The 15,714-nt window shown below is 50.9% G+C and overlaps 26 non-coding genes across 26 annotated transcripts; 17 read left to right on the plus strand and 9 right to left on the minus strand.

Annotated features, from left to right (window-relative positions):
- The first annotated feature begins 4,325 nt into the window (after positions 1–4,325).
- Positions 4,326–4,398, plus strand: Trnav-cac. The gene has a single exon. It is a non-coding gene; the product is annotated as a tRNA-Val (tRNA).
- Positions 4,399–4,556: 158 nt separating this feature from the next.
- Positions 4,557–4,629, plus strand: Trnav-aac. The gene has a single exon. It is a non-coding gene; the product is annotated as a tRNA-Val (tRNA).
- A 194-nt stretch (positions 4,630–4,823) lies between these two features.
- Positions 4,824–4,895, minus strand: Trnap-agg. The gene has a single exon. It is a non-coding gene; the product is annotated as a tRNA-Pro (tRNA).
- A 726-nt stretch (positions 4,896–5,621) lies between these two features.
- Positions 5,622–5,694, plus strand: Trnav-cac. The gene has a single exon. It is a non-coding gene; the product is annotated as a tRNA-Val (tRNA).
- Positions 5,695–5,852: 158 nt separating this feature from the next.
- Positions 5,853–5,925, plus strand: Trnav-aac. Its single transcript has one exon. It is a non-coding gene; the product is annotated as a tRNA-Val (tRNA).
- Positions 5,926–6,119: 194 nt separating this feature from the next.
- On the minus strand, positions 6,120–6,191 carry Trnap-agg. The gene has a single exon. It is a non-coding gene; the product is annotated as a tRNA-Pro (tRNA).
- Positions 6,192–6,917: 726 nt separating this feature from the next.
- On the plus strand, positions 6,918–6,990 carry Trnav-cac. Its single transcript has one exon. It is a non-coding gene; the product is annotated as a tRNA-Val (tRNA).
- Positions 6,991–7,148: 158 nt separating this feature from the next.
- Positions 7,149–7,221, plus strand: Trnav-aac. Its single transcript has one exon. It is a non-coding gene; the product is annotated as a tRNA-Val (tRNA).
- Positions 7,222–7,415: 194 nt separating this feature from the next.
- Trnap-agg lies at positions 7,416–7,487 on the minus strand. The gene has a single exon. It is a non-coding gene; the product is annotated as a tRNA-Pro (tRNA).
- Positions 7,488–8,444: 957 nt separating this feature from the next.
- On the plus strand, positions 8,445–8,517 carry Trnav-aac. Its single transcript has one exon. It is a non-coding gene; the product is annotated as a tRNA-Val (tRNA).
- A 194-nt stretch (positions 8,518–8,711) lies between these two features.
- On the minus strand, positions 8,712–8,783 carry Trnap-agg. The gene has a single exon. It is a non-coding gene; the product is annotated as a tRNA-Pro (tRNA).
- Positions 8,784–9,509: 726 nt separating this feature from the next.
- Positions 9,510–9,582, plus strand: Trnav-cac. The gene has a single exon. It is a non-coding gene; the product is annotated as a tRNA-Val (tRNA).
- Positions 9,583–9,740: 158 nt separating this feature from the next.
- Positions 9,741–9,813, plus strand: Trnav-aac. Its single transcript has one exon. It is a non-coding gene; the product is annotated as a tRNA-Val (tRNA).
- Positions 9,814–10,007: 194 nt separating this feature from the next.
- Trnap-agg lies at positions 10,008–10,079 on the minus strand. The gene has a single exon. It is a non-coding gene; the product is annotated as a tRNA-Pro (tRNA).
- A 957-nt stretch (positions 10,080–11,036) lies between these two features.
- On the plus strand, positions 11,037–11,109 carry Trnav-aac. The gene has a single exon. It is a non-coding gene; the product is annotated as a tRNA-Val (tRNA).
- Positions 11,110–11,303: 194 nt separating this feature from the next.
- Trnap-agg lies at positions 11,304–11,375 on the minus strand. The gene has a single exon. It is a non-coding gene; the product is annotated as a tRNA-Pro (tRNA).
- Positions 11,376–11,777: 402 nt separating this feature from the next.
- Trnav-cac lies at positions 11,778–11,850 on the plus strand. Its single transcript has one exon. It is a non-coding gene; the product is annotated as a tRNA-Val (tRNA).
- Positions 11,851–12,008: 158 nt separating this feature from the next.
- Positions 12,009–12,081, plus strand: Trnav-aac. The gene has a single exon. It is a non-coding gene; the product is annotated as a tRNA-Val (tRNA).
- A 194-nt stretch (positions 12,082–12,275) lies between these two features.
- Positions 12,276–12,347, minus strand: Trnap-agg. Its single transcript has one exon. It is a non-coding gene; the product is annotated as a tRNA-Pro (tRNA).
- A 726-nt stretch (positions 12,348–13,073) lies between these two features.
- On the plus strand, positions 13,074–13,146 carry Trnav-cac. Its single transcript has one exon. It is a non-coding gene; the product is annotated as a tRNA-Val (tRNA).
- Positions 13,147–13,304: 158 nt separating this feature from the next.
- On the plus strand, positions 13,305–13,377 carry Trnav-aac. Its single transcript has one exon. It is a non-coding gene; the product is annotated as a tRNA-Val (tRNA).
- Positions 13,378–13,571: 194 nt separating this feature from the next.
- Trnap-agg lies at positions 13,572–13,643 on the minus strand. Its single transcript has one exon. It is a non-coding gene; the product is annotated as a tRNA-Pro (tRNA).
- Positions 13,644–14,600: 957 nt separating this feature from the next.
- Trnav-aac lies at positions 14,601–14,673 on the plus strand. The gene has a single exon. It is a non-coding gene; the product is annotated as a tRNA-Val (tRNA).
- A 194-nt stretch (positions 14,674–14,867) lies between these two features.
- Positions 14,868–14,939, minus strand: Trnap-agg. The gene has a single exon. It is a non-coding gene; the product is annotated as a tRNA-Pro (tRNA).
- A 402-nt stretch (positions 14,940–15,341) lies between these two features.
- On the plus strand, positions 15,342–15,414 carry Trnav-cac. The gene has a single exon. It is a non-coding gene; the product is annotated as a tRNA-Val (tRNA).
- Positions 15,415–15,572: 158 nt separating this feature from the next.
- On the plus strand, positions 15,573–15,645 carry Trnav-aac. The gene has a single exon. It is a non-coding gene; the product is annotated as a tRNA-Val (tRNA).
- The last annotated feature ends 69 nt before the right edge of the window (positions 15,646–15,714 follow it).

A 15,714-nucleotide genomic window follows, 5' to 3' on the forward strand; every position in this document is an offset into this window, starting at 1 on the left:
GGCTCTAAAGACAGCACGAAGAGGAGCATTGAGAGGGGGCTGCCTTGAGGCACGCCACGCCTGATCTGGATCTGCTTTGTCCTCTGGCTGTTGACTGAGATACAAGCGCTGATTCCTGTTGCAATATTTCTAATCACACTTAGGACGCGCTCATTAAAACCTATTTTCTTCAGTGTGGCATTAAGGAATCTATGATCCACACGATCAAAAGCTTTCTGGAAGTCAATAAACATGATAGCACATTTGATATTGGTCACAGCAGTGATTGCAATTACATCTCTATATTCAGCTATGCTTTTAAAAATACTCCTATTAGGAACACATGACTGGTATGGGCTTACTATCTTTGTAGCGAGCTGTGAGAGTCTGTTGTTTATAATTCTGCCGATGATTTTATAATCAGAGTTTAACAGAGAGATAGGACGAAAGTTATTAAGGTTTGTTTTTGCAGTAGTTTTTGGAATGAGTACTATTGTACTCTCTTTAAAAACAGAAGGTATCTGTTTTCCCTGAAGTACCTCGTTTGTGATTCGGGTAAACATGTCACCAATCAAAGGCCAGTATCGTATATAAAATTCAACAGGCAAACCATCCGGTCCCGGTGATTTCTTCAAAGGAGACTTGCAGATGGTTCTGTAGATTTCTTCGTTAGGACACTCGACGAGAAGGTTTTCGTTTTCCTCGTCCGACACCTGAGGAGCTATGGAACTAAGGTAATCATCGAAGGACTCTTCACATACAGGACTGACTAAGTATAGGTCTTCGTAATACTTGTGCACTGCATTGACGATGTCTCTCTGAGTCGTGAGTGTCTCGCCATTTTCAGACTGAAGTCCATCGATGAAGGTGCGTCTCCTATTTCTTTCGTGCCTCAGTAGATGGTACAAGGAAGCATGTTCATCCTCCACGACTGTTTTAGCCTTTGATTTTATTTTCAGACCCTCCATCTGCTGTCTTTTAATGCTGAGCAATTTGGCCTTGGTTCGCTTGATATCTACCAGACGGATGTTGGAAGTGTCTGCCTGCTCGTATAGATTTCGCAGCATGGTGTAATAAAATTCTATGGAATTTTTCAAGTCTTTCGATCGTTGTGCACCATAATGGATGAGAACTTTTCGCAGTTTAGGCTTTGCCCTGTTGCACCACCAGTCTAGTACTGAGACATGCCTGTTTACGGAGCGGAGGCACATCGCCCACGCTTCTGTCAAACTTTCCTCTAGTCCGTCTTCCTGCATCAGTGACATGTTAAGGTGCCATTGACTTCTGGAACGACGAGTAGGTTGCGCAGTAAGGCTGACGGTAGCAAGCACGGCACTATGATCAGAAAAGTAGACAGGAGTCGTCTCCGCTTTAATGAAAGAGCTGACTAGACTTTGCGATATGTAGAGTCTGTCAATTCTACTTCGGGATTGAGGACCGATATATGTGAAAGCCACAAATGTGGGATACGTTATTTCCCAAGCATCTTTAAGCTGTAAAACAGTGACAAAACGCTTCAATTCATTGCAGTTATTAAAATTTGGAACCTGGTCTTTTTTATTGATCACACAATTAAAATCACCGCCGATTATAAGATCCGTTGGGTTTTTCCGCAATAAATAAATGATCTCGTCTTTAAAGAACTGTGCTCTTGCCATTCTATTGGATGTGCCGGAAGGGGCATACAGATTAATAAGAGTAAAACCAAAGACATTTATACCTATCGCTCTGCCGGATTCCAATCTTTCAATATCTGTGACAGGGATCCCCTCCCTGACTAAAATTGCTGTCCCTATGTTAGTGTCAAGCGAGACATTTGAAATAGACAAATATCCTGGCACTGTAAGGTTAGTGAGTACAACTTCTTGTAGGAAAACAATGTCCGTCCCTGACTCATATAGGTACTCTTTGAGCGCCGCAATTTTAGTCGTCGATGTAATCCTGTTAATATTGATAGTTGCAAAAGTATACGCCTGGGACATTTAGTTTACATAAAAATGTACATAAAGGAATAAAAAAAAATGTAAAATAATGGTAAAAAGAGGGAGCTGTGTCGCTTCTAGAAGGGATAAAATATTCCACTTCAACAAGCACCTGCAAGAATAATCTACAGAGAAATACCTATGAGTATGGAAAATACATGAACCACTGCGTTTGGTTCCCCCGAAAAATGACTAAGACAATAGGACAATCAGAACATAAAGCGGTTCAACGATATTTTTCCCCTTTTTTTTTTTGTTTTGTTTTTTTTTTTTTTTTTTTTTTTTTGTTGAATGGTGATCCTCAGTTTGGTGGAGTATTCCTAAGTTCTCGGGTTTTAGTTTTGCAGAGGGGCTTTCCATCATTAATGGTACTTGAAGGTACATCCTTAGGTTTTTCCGTAATAATTTCATACAGGACATTCTTGGCCGTTGCGTCATCTTGTCCAGGTTGTTGTTTGCTTTGGTTACGGGAAGCTTTGAGATTAGGTTGCGGTTTGAGTCTACGTCTTTGGACATCGTGGTTCAACGCGCCGTCCTTCGCGTTGTCTATCTTCCCCACCGTTGAGACCGAAGCTGCCTCAACAGTGTCCTGTTCACGTCGTCCACTTCCTTGTCCTTCCGGCACTAACTCCAGGGCACTGACTGAATCGGTTGGTTGGGGGTCGGTGAGTTCGTGAATGCGGTTCTGCTCCGTCACCTCATGGGGTTCGGAGTGCGGCACGTCCGTCGCCGCGACCACCGTTACTGCTTCGCCTCTGTGGTCGGTTGGTACCTGTGCGGCAGCCGACAGCGGTTGGGTTGTCTGAGCCGCTGTCGTCACTTCCATACATGTACTGTCTGTTTCCTCTAACACATCTGCGTCACACTGCTTCTGTTTGCGGGTGGAGGGGGAGTTGCGGGAGGACTCGCCGTCCGAGCCGTCATCAGTCACCTCCAACGGTCGTTTCTTATTCTGAAGATCGCATTCGGGAACAGAAGGGTGACTTGTTATTACTTGCAGAGGTGGGAACTCTGTGTTAGTTACAGCGGGCATTGTAGAAGTACCTGCACCACTGTCATTAGCAGAAGGAGGGGAGTTGCTGCTTGGTAAGACGTCGCTAAGTGTCAATTTTTGACGCTGTGTTAGATTATTCCGGAGGACAAAAACACGGCGTGGACAATCTTGTCTGAAATGACCTGTCTCGTTACAAATATTACACGTACGCTCCTGTCCAGAATAAACAACATGTGCTTTATGACCTGCAACAGATATATGGGACGGAATATTGGCTTTCACCTCCATTTCGACGGACCTAATGCCATTATAACACTGTATCTTGTACAGCTTCGACCATCTTTCGTTATAGATGGATTTAACTTCCCCATATTTAGATAGAGCGTCTTTGATCAACTGATTGTCAACTTCGATAGGAACGTTCAAAATCCTCACATTGGTGTACATGATATCAGCTTTTCGTACAGAAACATTACTTTTTGAACCATCTCGATGAACAAATTCAACAGAATTACCCCATTTTGCAATTAACTTATCGACAGTCACGGAGTTCAGAAATTTAACATAAACACAGTATTTTTCAGCATCTAACTGCGTGGTGTGAACAGAGTCAGAATTGATACAGATTACCTCTGTGAGCCAGTCATGGATCTCCAGTGCAGTGGGTTGGACCGGCCGGGTTTCCTTCTCGAACGAGAAGACTAACGTATTCTTCCTGACGGTGTCAGACATGTTCTTCCGTGCCGACGAAATTCCGGTACAAACCGAAATCGCGACGAAGAACGAAACGGAGAATGGACAATAACACATCAAAAACACTTATCAGGACCACCAAATGCAATAACACTACGAAAATGCACAGACAGCTGTACGTAAACACAAAACACCGACGATTGCGCTAGCGTGTGCGGAGCAAGCAACAAGCACGTCCGACCGCGGCGACGGCTAAAGCCAGAAACCAACGAGCCCTGTGACACGGCGATTGCCAATTATTCCAGTCCCTCGATGTCGCCCAGGGTGCCCTGGAAGTCTCGTGTACGCTGGCGGGATGGGGGCGGCGCGAATTCCCGCGGTCGGCGGCCTTCCTGGGCTATTGGTACCTTCATGTAGAGCTGCCGCTGGGCTCGCACTGCCTGCTGCTAAGAAAGTGATTGCTTTTGCTGATATGACTTGCAATAACGACTGCGCGAAACGCCGCTATCTCGTTAGGGGTGCTACGGCAGACACCCTCTCGAGCACCCCGAAGACTTCTTGAGCCCTCGGCTGTGATGGGTTCCAGGCTGACAAAAGAACTGTCGTGTGTACATTCGCTGACGAGAGAAAGGCTGAGGCAATTTTGAGTGAACAAGGATGGACTCGTAGGGTCCGTCGTTTCCGTAGTGTAGCGGTTATCACGTCTGCTTCACACGCAGAAGGTCCCCGGTTCGATCCCGGACGGGAACAGTATTTTCCTGCCTATGTCGTATTGTCCTCCAATGAGCCACTTCGTGTGTGGATCTCCCGCACGTCCCTTCGTTTTGCAAGAACCACATTTATTGAATTTTTTAGTTGCGAAGGCAACATCACTACAAGTTGTCTGTGAAGTAAGGTGCACACAAACAGTTTCCGTGGTGTAGCGGTTATCACGTCTGCCTAACACGCAGAAGGTCCCCGGTTCGATCCCGGGCGGAAACACTTTTTCATCACTTTAATCGAGACTTACTAACATGCATCTGCTACCATCTGTACCCGAAACCTTCGTAATCGCCTTCACGCGTCGGACCAGAGTGTCAATTGCTCACATCGAATAAGAAATTCATTTGATATTGACGGCGAGCTTTTTGCGCTGACTCAGCCACTGACGTGCGATCAGTTTGCACAAAACGCTCGGGCTCGTCCGGGATTTGAACCCGGGACCTCCTGCATCCTAAGCAGGAATCATACCCCTAGACCAACGAGCCCTGTGACACGGCGATTGCCAATTATTCCAGTCCCTCGATGTCGTCCAGGGTGCCCTGGAAGTCTCGTGTACGCTGGCGGGATGGGGGCGGCGCGAATTCCCGCGGTCGGCGGCCTTCCTGGGCTATTGGTACCTTCATGTAGAGCTGCCGCTGGGCTCGCACTGCCCGCTGCTAAGAAAGTGATTGCTTTTGCTGATATGACTTGCAATAACGACTGCGCGATACGCCGCTATCTCGTTAGGGGTGCTACGGCAGACACCCTCTCGAGCACCCCGAAGACTTCTTGAGCCCTCGGCTGTGATGGGTTCCAGGCTGACAAAAGAACTGTCGTGTGTGCATTCGCTGACGAGAGAAAGGCTGAGGCAAGTTTGAGTGAACAAGGATGGACTCGTCGTGTCCGTCGTTTCCGTAGTGTAGCGGTTATCACGACTGCTTCACACGCAGAAGGTCCCCGGTTCGATCCTGCCTATGTCGCTGGGCTCGCACTGCCTGCTGCTAAGAAAGTGATTGCTTTTGCTCATATGACTTGCAATAACGACTGCGCGAAACGCCGCTATCTCGTTAGGGGTGCTACGGCAGACACCCTCTCGAGCACCCCGAAGACTTCTTGAGCCCTCGGCTGTGATGGGTTCCAGGCTGACAAAAGAACTGTCGTGTGTGCATTCGCTGACGAGAGAAAGGCTGAGGCAAGTTTGAGTGAACAAGGATGGACTCGTCGTGTCCGTCGTTTCCGTAGTGTAGCGGTTATCACGACTGCTTCACACGCAGAAGGTCCCCGGTTCGATCCCGGGCGGGAACAGTATTTTCCTGCCTATGTCGTATTGTCCTCCAATGAGCCACTTCGTGTGTGGATCTGCCGCATGTCCCTTCGTTTTGCAAGTACCACATTTATTGAAATTTTTAGTTACGATGGCAACATCACTACAAGTTGTCTGTGAAGTAAGGTGCACACAAACAGTTTCCGTGGTGTAGCGGTTATCACGTCTGCGTAACACGCAGAAGGTCCCCGGTTCGATCCCGGGCGGAAACACTTTTTCATCACTTTAATCGAGACTTACTAACATGCATCTGCTACCATCTGTACCCGAAACCTTCGTAATCGCCTTCACGCGTCGGACCACAGTGTCAATTGCTCACACCGAATAAGAAATTCATTTGATATTGACGGCGAGCTTTTTGCGCTGACTCAGCCACTGACGTGCGATCAGTTTGCACAAAACGCTCGGGCTCGTCCGGGATTTGAACCCGGGACCTCCTGCACCCTAAGCAGGAATCATACCCCTAGACCAACGAGCCCTGTGACACGGCGATTGCCAATTATTCCAGTCCCTCGATGTCGTCCAGGGTGCCCTGGAAGTCTCGTGTACGCTGGCGGGATGGGGGCGGCGCGAATTCCCGCGGTCGGCGGCCTTCCTGGGCTATTGGTACCTTCATGTAGAGCTGCCGCTGGGCTCGCACTGCCCGCTGCTAAGAAAGTGATTGCTTTTGCTGATATGACTTGCAATAACGACTGCGCGATACGCCGCTATCTCGTTAGGGGTGCTACGGCAGACACCCTCTCGAGCACCCCGAAGACTTCTTGAGCCCTCGGCTGTGATGGGTTCCAGGCTGACAAAAGAACTGTCGTGTGTGCATTCGCTGACGAGAGAAAGGCTGAGGCAAGTTTGAGTGAACAAGGATGGACTCGTCGTGTCCGTCGTTTCCGTAGTGTAGCGGTTATCACGACTGCTTCACACGCAGAAGGTCCCTGGTTCGATCCTGCCTATGTCGCTGGGCTCGCACTGCCTGCTGCTAAGAAAGTGATTGCTTTTGCTGATATGACTTGCAATAACGACTGCGCGAAACGCCGCTATCTCGTTAGGGGTGCTACGGCAGACACCCTCTCGAGCACCCCGAAGACTTCTTGAGCCCTCGGCTGTGATGGGTTCCAGGCTGACAAAAGAACTGTCGTGTGTGCATTCGCTGACGAGAGAAAGGCTGAGGCAAGTTTGAGTGAACAAGGATGGACTCGTCGTGTCCGTCGTTTCCGTAGTGTAGCGGTTATCACGACTGCTTCACACGCAGAAGGTCCCCGGTTCGATCCCGGGCGGGAACAGTATTTTCCTGCCTATGTCGTATTGTCCTCCAATGAGCCACTTCGTGTGTGGATCTGCCGCATGTCCCTTCGTTTTGCAAGTACCACATTTATTGAAATTTTTAGTTACGATGGCAACATCACTACAAGTTGTCTGTGAAGTAAGGTGCACACAAACAGTTTCCGTGGTGTAGCGGTTATCACGTCTGCGTAACACGCAGAAGATCCCCGGTTCGATCCCGGGCGGAAACACTTTTTCATCACTTTAATCGAGACTTACTAACATGCATCTGCTACCATCTGTACCCGAAACCTTCGTAATCGCCTTCACGCGTCGGACCACAGTGTCAATTGCTCACATCGAATAAGAAATTCATTTGATATTGACGGCGAGCTTTTTGCGCTGACTCAGCCACTGACGTGCGATCAGTTTGCACAAAACGCTGGGGCTCGTCCGGGATTTGAACCCGGGACCTCCTGCACCCTAAGCAGGAATCATACCCCTAGACCAACGAGCCCTGTGACACGGCGATTGCCAATTATTCCAGTCCCTCGATGTCGTCCAGGGTGCCCTGGAAGTCTCGTGTACGCTGGCGGGATGGGGGCGGCGCGAATTCCCGCGGTCGGCGGCCTTCCTGGGCTATTGGTACCTTCATGTAGAGCTGCCGCTGGGATCGCACTGCCCGCTGCTAAGAAAGTGATTGCTTTTGCTGATATGACTTGCAATAACGACTGCGCGATACGCCGCTATCTCGTTAGGGGTGCTACGGCAGACACCCTCTCGAGCACCCCGAAGACTTCTTGAGCCCTCGGCTGTGATGGGTTCCAGGCTGACAAAAGAACTGTCGTGTGTGCATTCGCTGACGAGAGAAAGGCTGAGGCAAGTTTGAGTGAACAAGGATGGACTCGTCGTGTCCGTCGTTTCCGTAGTGTAGCGGTTATCACGACTGCTTCACACGCAGAAGGTCCCCGGTTCGATCCTGCCTATGTCGCTGGGCTCGCACTGCCTGCTGCTAAGAAAGTGATTGCTTTTGCTGATATGACTTGCAATAACGACTGCGCGAAACGCCGCTATCTCGTTAGGGGTGCTACGGCAGACACCCTCTCGAGCACCCCGAAGACTTCTTGAGCCCTCGGCTGTGATGGGTTCCAGGCTGACAAAAGAACTGTCGTGTGTGCATTCGCTGACGAGAGAAAGGCTGAGGCAAGTTTGAGTGAACAAGGATGGACTCGTCGTGTCCGTCGTTTCCGTAGTGTAGCGGTTATCACGACTGCTTCACACGCAGAAGGTCCCCGGTTCGATCCCGAACGGGAACAGTATTTTCCTGCCTATGTCGTATTGTCCTCCAATGAGCCACTTCGTGTGTGGATCTGCCGCATGTCCCTTCGTTTTGCAAGTACCACATTTATTGAATTTTTTACTTACGATGGCAACATCACTACAAGTTGTCTGTGAAGTAAGGTGCACACAAGCGGTTTCCGTGGTGTAGCGGTTATCACGTCTGCCTAACACGCAGAAGGTCCCCGGTTCGATCCCGGGCGGAAACACTTTTTCATCACTTTAATCGAGACTTACTAACATGCATCTGCTACCATCTGTACCCGAAACCTTCGTAATCGCCTTCACGCGTCGGACCAGAGTGTCAATTGCTCACATCGAATAAGAAATTCATTTGATATTGACGGCGAGCTTTTTGCGCTGACTCAGCCACTGACGTGCGATCAGTTTGCACAAAACGCTCGGGCTCGTCCGGGATTTGAACCCGGGACCTCCTGCACCCTAAGCAGGAATCATACCCCTAGACCAACGAGCCCTGTGACACGGCGATTGCCAATTATTCCAGTCCCTCGATGTCGTCCAGGGTGCCCTGGAAGTCTCGTGTACGCTGGCGGGATGGGGGCGGCGCGAATTCCCGCGGTCGGCGGCCTTCCTGGGCTATTGGTACCTTCATGTATAGCTGCCGCTGAGCTCGCACTGCCTGCTGCTAAGAAAGTGATTGCTTTTGCTGATATGACTTGCAATAACGACTGCGCGATACGCCGCTATCTCGTTAGGGGTGCTACGGCAGACACCCTCTCGAGCACCCCGAAGACTTCTTGAGCCCTCGGCTGTGATGGGTTCCAGGCTGACAAAAGAACTGTCGTGTGTGCATTCGCTGACGAGAGAAAGGCTGAGGCAAGTTTGAGTGAACAAGGATGGACTCGTCGTGTCCGTCGTTTCCGTAGTGTAGCGGTTATCACGACTGCTTCACACGCAGAAGGTCCCTGGTTCGATCCTGCCTATGTCGCTGGGCTCGCACTGCCTGCTGCTAAGAAAGTGATTGCTTTTGCTGATATGACTTGCAATAACGACTGCGCGAAACGCCGCTATCTCGTTAGGGGTGCTACGGCAGACACCCTCTCGAGCACCCCGAAGACTTCTTGAGCCCTCGGCTGTGATGGGTTCCAGGCTGACAAAAGAACTGTCGTGTGTGCATTCGCTGACGAGAGAAAGGCTGAGGCAAGTTTGAGTGAACAAGGATGGACTCGTCGTGTCCGTCGTTTCCGTAGTGTAGCGGTTATCACGACTGCTTCACACGCAGAAGGTCCCCGGTTCGATCCCGGGCGGGAACAGTATTTTCCTGCCTATGTCGTATTGTCCTCCAATGAGCCACTTCGTGTGTGGATCTGCCGCATGTCCCTTCGTTTTGCAAGTACCACATTTATTGAAATTTTTAGTTACGATGGCAACATCACTACAAGTTGTCTGTGAAGTAAGGTGCACACAAACAGTTTCCGTGGTGTAGCGGTTATCACGTCTGCGTAACACGCAGAAGATCCCCGGTTCGATCCCGGGCGGAAACACTTTTTCATCACTTTAATCGAGACTTACTAACATGCATCTGCTACCATCTGTACCCGAAACCTTCGTAATCGCCTTCACGCGTCGGACCACAGTGTCAATTGCTCACATCGAATAAGAAATTCATTTGATATTGACGGCGAGCTTTTTGCGCTGACTCAGCCACTGACGTGCGATCAGTTTGCACAAAACGCTGGGGCTCGTCCGGGATTTGAACCCGGGACCTCCTGCACCCTAAGCAGGAATCATACCCCTAGACCAACGAGCCCTGTGACACGGCGATTGCCAATTATTCCAGTCCCTCGATGTCGTCCAGGGTGCCCTGGAAGTCTCGTGTACGCTGGCGGGATGGGGGCGGCGCGAATTCCCGCGGTCGGCGGCCTTCCTGGGCTATTGGTACCTTCATGTAGAGCTGCCGCTGGGATCGCACTGCCCGCTGCTAAGAAAGTGATTGCTTTTGCTGATATGACTTGCAATAACGACTGCGCGATACGCCGCTATCTCGTTAGGGGTGCTACGGCAGACACCCTCTCGAGCACCCCGAAGACTTCTTGAGCCCTCGGCTGTGATGGGTTCCAGGCTGACAAAAGAACTGTCGTGTGTGCATTCGCTGACGAGAGAAAGGCTGAGGCAAGTTTGAGTGAACAAGGATGGACTCGTCGTGTCCGTCGTTTCCGTAGTGTAGCGGTTATCACGACTGCTTCACACGCAGAAGGTCCCCGGTTCGATCCTGCCTATGTCGCTGGGCTCGCACTGCCTGCTGCTAAGAAAGTGATTGCTTTTGCTGATATGACTTGCAATAACGACTGCGCGAAACGCCGCTATCTCGTTAGGGGTGCTACGGCAGACACCCTCTCGAGCACCCCGAAGACTTCTTGAGCCCTCGGCTGTGATGGGTTCCAGGCTGACAAAAGAACTGTCGTGTGTGCATTCGCTGACGAGAGAAAGGCTGAGGCAAGTTTGAGTGAACAAGGATGGACTCGTCGTGTCCGTCGTTTCCGTAGTGTAGCGGTTATCACGACTGCTTCACACGCAGAAGGTCCCCGGTTCGATCCCGAACGGGAACAGTATTTTCCTGCCTATGTCGTATTGTCCTCCAATGAGCCACTTCGTGTGTGGATCTGCCGCATGTCCCTTCGTTTTGCAAGTACCACATTTATTGAATTTTTTACTTACGATGGCAACATCACTACAAGTTGTCTGTGAAGTAAGGTGCACACAAGCGGTTTCCGTGGTGTAGCGGTTATCACGTCTGCCTAACACGCAGAAGGTCCCCGGTTCGATCCCGGGCGGAAACACTTTTTCATCACTTTAATCGAGACTTACTAACATGCATCTGCTACCATCTGTACCCGAAACCTTCGTAATCGCCTTCACGCGTCGGACCAGAGTGTCAATTGCTCACATCGAATAAGAAATTCATTTGATATTGACGGCGAGCTTTTTGCGCTGACTCAGCCACTGACGTGCGATCAGTTTGCACAAAACGCTCGGGCTCGTCCGGGATTTGAACCCGGGACCTCCTGCACCCTAAGCAGGAATCATACCCCTAGACCAACGAGCCCTGTGACACGGCGATTGCCAATTATTCCAGTCCCTCGATGTCGTCCAGGGTGCCCTGGAAGTCTCGTGTACGCTGGCGGGATGGGGGCGGCGCGAATTCCCGCGGTCGGCGGCCTTCCTGGGCTATTGGTACCTTCATGTAGAGCTGCCGCTGAGCTCGCACTGCCTGCTGCTAAGAAAGTGATTGCTTTTGCTGATATGACTTGCAATAACGACTGCGCGATACGCCGCTATCTCGTTAGGGGTGCTACGGCAGACACCCTCTCGAGCACCCCGAAGACTTCTTGAGCCCTCGGCTGTGATGGGTTCCAGGCTGACAAAAGAACTGTCGTGTGTGCATTCGCTGACGAGAGAAAGGCTGAGGCAAGTTTGAGTGAACAAGGATGGACTCGTCGTGTCCGCCGTTTCCGTAGTGTAGCGGTTATCACGTCTGCTTCACACGCAGAAGGTCCCCGGTTCGATCCCGGGCGGGAACAGTATTTTCCTGCCTATGTCGTATTGTCCTCCAATGAGCCACTTCGTGTGTGGATCTGCCGCATGTCCCTTCGTTTTGCAAGTACCACATTTATTGAATTTTTTAGTTACAATGGCAACATCACTACAAGTTGTCTGTGAAGTAAGGTGCACACAAACAGTTTCCGTGGTGTAGCGGTTATCACGTCTGCCTAACACGCAGAAGGTCCCCGGTTCGATCCCGGGCGGAAACACTTTTTCATCACTTTAATCGAGACTTACTAACATGCATCTGCTACCATCTGTACCCGAAACCTTCGTAATCGCCTTCACGCGTCGGACCAGAGTGTCAATTGCTCACATCGAATAAGAAATTCATTTGATATTGACGGCGAGCTTTTTGCGCTGACTCAGCCACTGACATGCGATCAGTTTGCACAAAACGCTCGGGCTCGTCCGGGATTTGAACCCGGGACCTCTTGCACCCTAAGCAGGAATCATACCCCTAGACCAACGAGCCCTGTGACACGGCGATTGCCAATTATTCCAGTCCCTCGATGTCGTCCAGGGTGCCCTGGAAGTCTCGTGTACGCTGGCGGGATGGGGGCGGCGCGAATTCCCGCGGTCGGCGGCCTTCCTGGGCTATTGGTACCTTCATGTAGAGCTGCCGCTGGGCTCGCACTGCCTGCTGCTAAGAAAGTGATTGCTTTTGCTGATATGACTTGCAATAACGACTGCGCGATACGCCGCTATCTCGTTAGGGGTGCTACGGCAGACACCCTCTCGAGCACCCCGAAGACTTCTTGAGCCCTCGGCTGTGATGGGTTCCAGGCTGACAAAAGAACTGTCGTGTGTGCATTCGCTGACGAGAGAAAGGCTGAGGCAAGTTTGAGTGAACAAGGATGGACTCGTCGTGTCCGTCGTTTCCGTAGTGTAGCGGTTATCACGACTGCTTCACACGCAGAAGGTCCCCGGTTCGATCCTGCCTATGTCGCTGGGCTCGCACTGCCTGCTGCTAAGAAAGTGATTGCTTTTGCTGATATGACTTGCAATAACGACTGCGCGAAACGCCGCTATCTCGTTAGGGGTGGTACGGCAGACACCCTCTCGAGCACCCCGAAGACTTCTTGAGCCCTCGGCTGTGATGGGTTCCAGGCTGACAAAAGAACTGTCGTGTGTGCATTCGCTGACGAGAGAAAGGCTGAGGCAAGTTTGAGTGAACAAGGATGGACTCGTCGTGTCCGTCGTTTCCGTAGTGTAGCGGTTATCACGACTGCTTCACACGCAGAAGGTCCCCGGTTCGATCCCGGGCGGGAACAGTATTTTCCTGCCTATGTCGTATTGTCCTCCAATGAGCCACTTCGTGTGTGGATCTGCCGCATGTCCCTTCGTTTTGCAAGTACCACATTTATTGAAATTTTTAGTTACGATGGCAACATCACTACAAGTTGTCTGTGAAGTAAGGTGCACACAAACAGTTTCCGTGGTGTAGCGGTTATCACGTCTGCGTAACACGCAGAAGATCCCCGGTTCGATCCCGGGCGGAAACACTTTTTCATCACTTTAATCGAGACTTACTAACATGCATCTGCTACCATCTGTACCCGAAACCTTCGTAATCGCCTTCACGCGTCGGACCACAGTGTCAATTGCTCACATCGAATAAGAAATTCATTTGATATTGACGGCGAGCTTTTTGCGCTGACTCAGCCACTGACGTGCGATCAGTTTGCACAAAACGCTGGGGCTCGTCCGGGATTTGAACCCGGGACCTCCTGCACCCTAAGCAGGAATCATACCCCTAGACCAACGAGCCCTGTGACACGGCGATTGCCAATTATTCCAGTCCCTCGATGTCGTCCAGGGTGCCCTGGAAGTCTCGTGTACGCTGGCGGGATGGGGGCGGCGCGAATTCCCGCGGTCGGCGGCCTTCCTGGGCTATTGGTACCTTCATGTAGAGCTGCCGCTGGGATCGCACTGCCCGCTGCTAAGAAAGTGATTGCTTTTGCTGATATGACTTGCAATAACGACTGCGCGATACGCCGCTATCTCGTTAGGGGTGCTACGGCAGACACCCTCTCGAGCACCCCGAAGACTTCTTGAGCCCTCGGCTGTGATGGGTTCCAGGCTGACAAAAGAACTGTCGTGTGTGCATTCGCTGACGAGAGAAAGGCTGAGGCAAGTTTGAGTGAACAAGGATGGACTCGTCGTGTCCGTCGTTTCCGTAGTGTAGCGGTTATCACGACTGCTTCACACGCAGAAGGTCCCCGGTTCGATCCTGCCTATGTCGCTGGGCTCGCACTGCCTGCTGCTAAGAAAGTGATTGCTTTTGCTGATATGACTTGCAATAACGACTGCGCGAAACGCCGCTATCTCGTTAGGGGTGCTACGGCAGACACCCTCTCGAGCACCCCGAAGACTTCTTGAGCCCTCGGCTGTGATGGGTTCCAGGCTGACAAAAGAACTGTCGTGTGTGCATTCGCTGACGAGAGAAAGGCTGAGGCAAGTTTGAGTGAACAAGGATGGACTCGTCGTGTCCGTCGTTTCCGTAGTGTAGCGGTTATCACGACTGCTTCACACGCAGAAGGTCCCCGGTTCGATCCCGAACGGGAACAGTATTTTCCTGCCTATGTCGTATTGTCCTCCAATGAGCCACTTCGTGTGTGGATCTGCCGCATGTCCCTTCGTTTTGCAAGTACCACATTTATTGAATTTTTTACTTACGATGGCAACATCACTACAAGTTGTCTGTGAAGTAAGGTGCACACAAGCGGTTTCCGTGGTGTAGCGGTTATCACGTCTGCCTAACACGCAGAAGGTCCCCGGTTCGATCCCGGGCGGAAACACTTTTTCATCACTTTAATCGAGACTTACTAACATGCATCTGCTACCATCTGTACCCGAAACCTTCGTAATCGCCTTCACGCGTCGGACCAGAGTGTCAATTGCTGACATCGAATAAGAAATTCATTTGATATTGACGGCGAGCTTTTTGCGCTGACTCAGCCACTGACGTGCGATCAGTTTGCACAAAACGCTCGGGCTCGTCCGGGATTTGAACCCGGGACCTCCTGCACCCTAAGCAGGAATCATACCCCTAGACCAACGAGCCCTGTGACACGGCGATTGCCAATTATTCCAGTCCCTCGATGTCGTCCAGGGTGCCCTGGAAGTCTCGTGTACGCTGGCGGGATGGGGGCGGCGCGAATTCCCGCGGTCGGCGGCCTTCCTGGGCTATTGGTACCTTCATGTAGAGCTGCCGCTGAGCTCGCACTGCCTGCTGCTAAGAAAGTGATTGCTTTTGCTGATATGACTTGCAATAACGACTGCGCGATACGCCGCTATCTCGTTAGGGGTGCTACGGCAGACACCCTCTCGAGCACCCCGAAGACTTCTTGAGCCCTCGGCTGTGATGGGTTCCAGGCTGACAAAAGAACTGTCGTGTGTGCATTCGCTGACGAGAGAAAGGCTGAGGCAAGTTTGAGTGAACAAGGATGGACTCGTCGTGTCCGCCGTTTCCGTAGTGTAGCGGTTATCACGTCTGCTTCACACGCAGAAGGTCCCCGGTTCGATCCCGGGCGGGAACAGTATTTTCCTGCCTATGTCGTATTGTCCTCCAATGAGCCACTTCGTGTGTGGATCTGCCGCATGTCCCTTCGTTTTGCAAGTACCACATTTATTGAATTTTTTAGTTACAATGGCAACATCACTACAAGTTGTCTGTGAAGTAAGGTGCACACAAACAGTTTCCGTGGTGTAGCGGTTATCACGTCTGCCTAACACGCAGAAGGTCCCCGGTTCGATCCCGGGCGGAAACACTTTTTCATCACTTTAATCGAGACTTACTAACATGCATCTGCTACCATCTGTACCCGAAACCTTCGTAA

This window comes from Schistocerca piceifrons, unplaced genomic scaffold, assembly GCF_021461385.2.
Source record: "Schistocerca piceifrons isolate TAMUIC-IGC-003096 unplaced genomic scaffold, iqSchPice1.1 HiC_scaffold_539, whole genome shotgun sequence".
NCBI lineage: Eukaryota > Metazoa > Arthropoda > Insecta > Orthoptera > Acrididae > Schistocerca > Schistocerca piceifrons.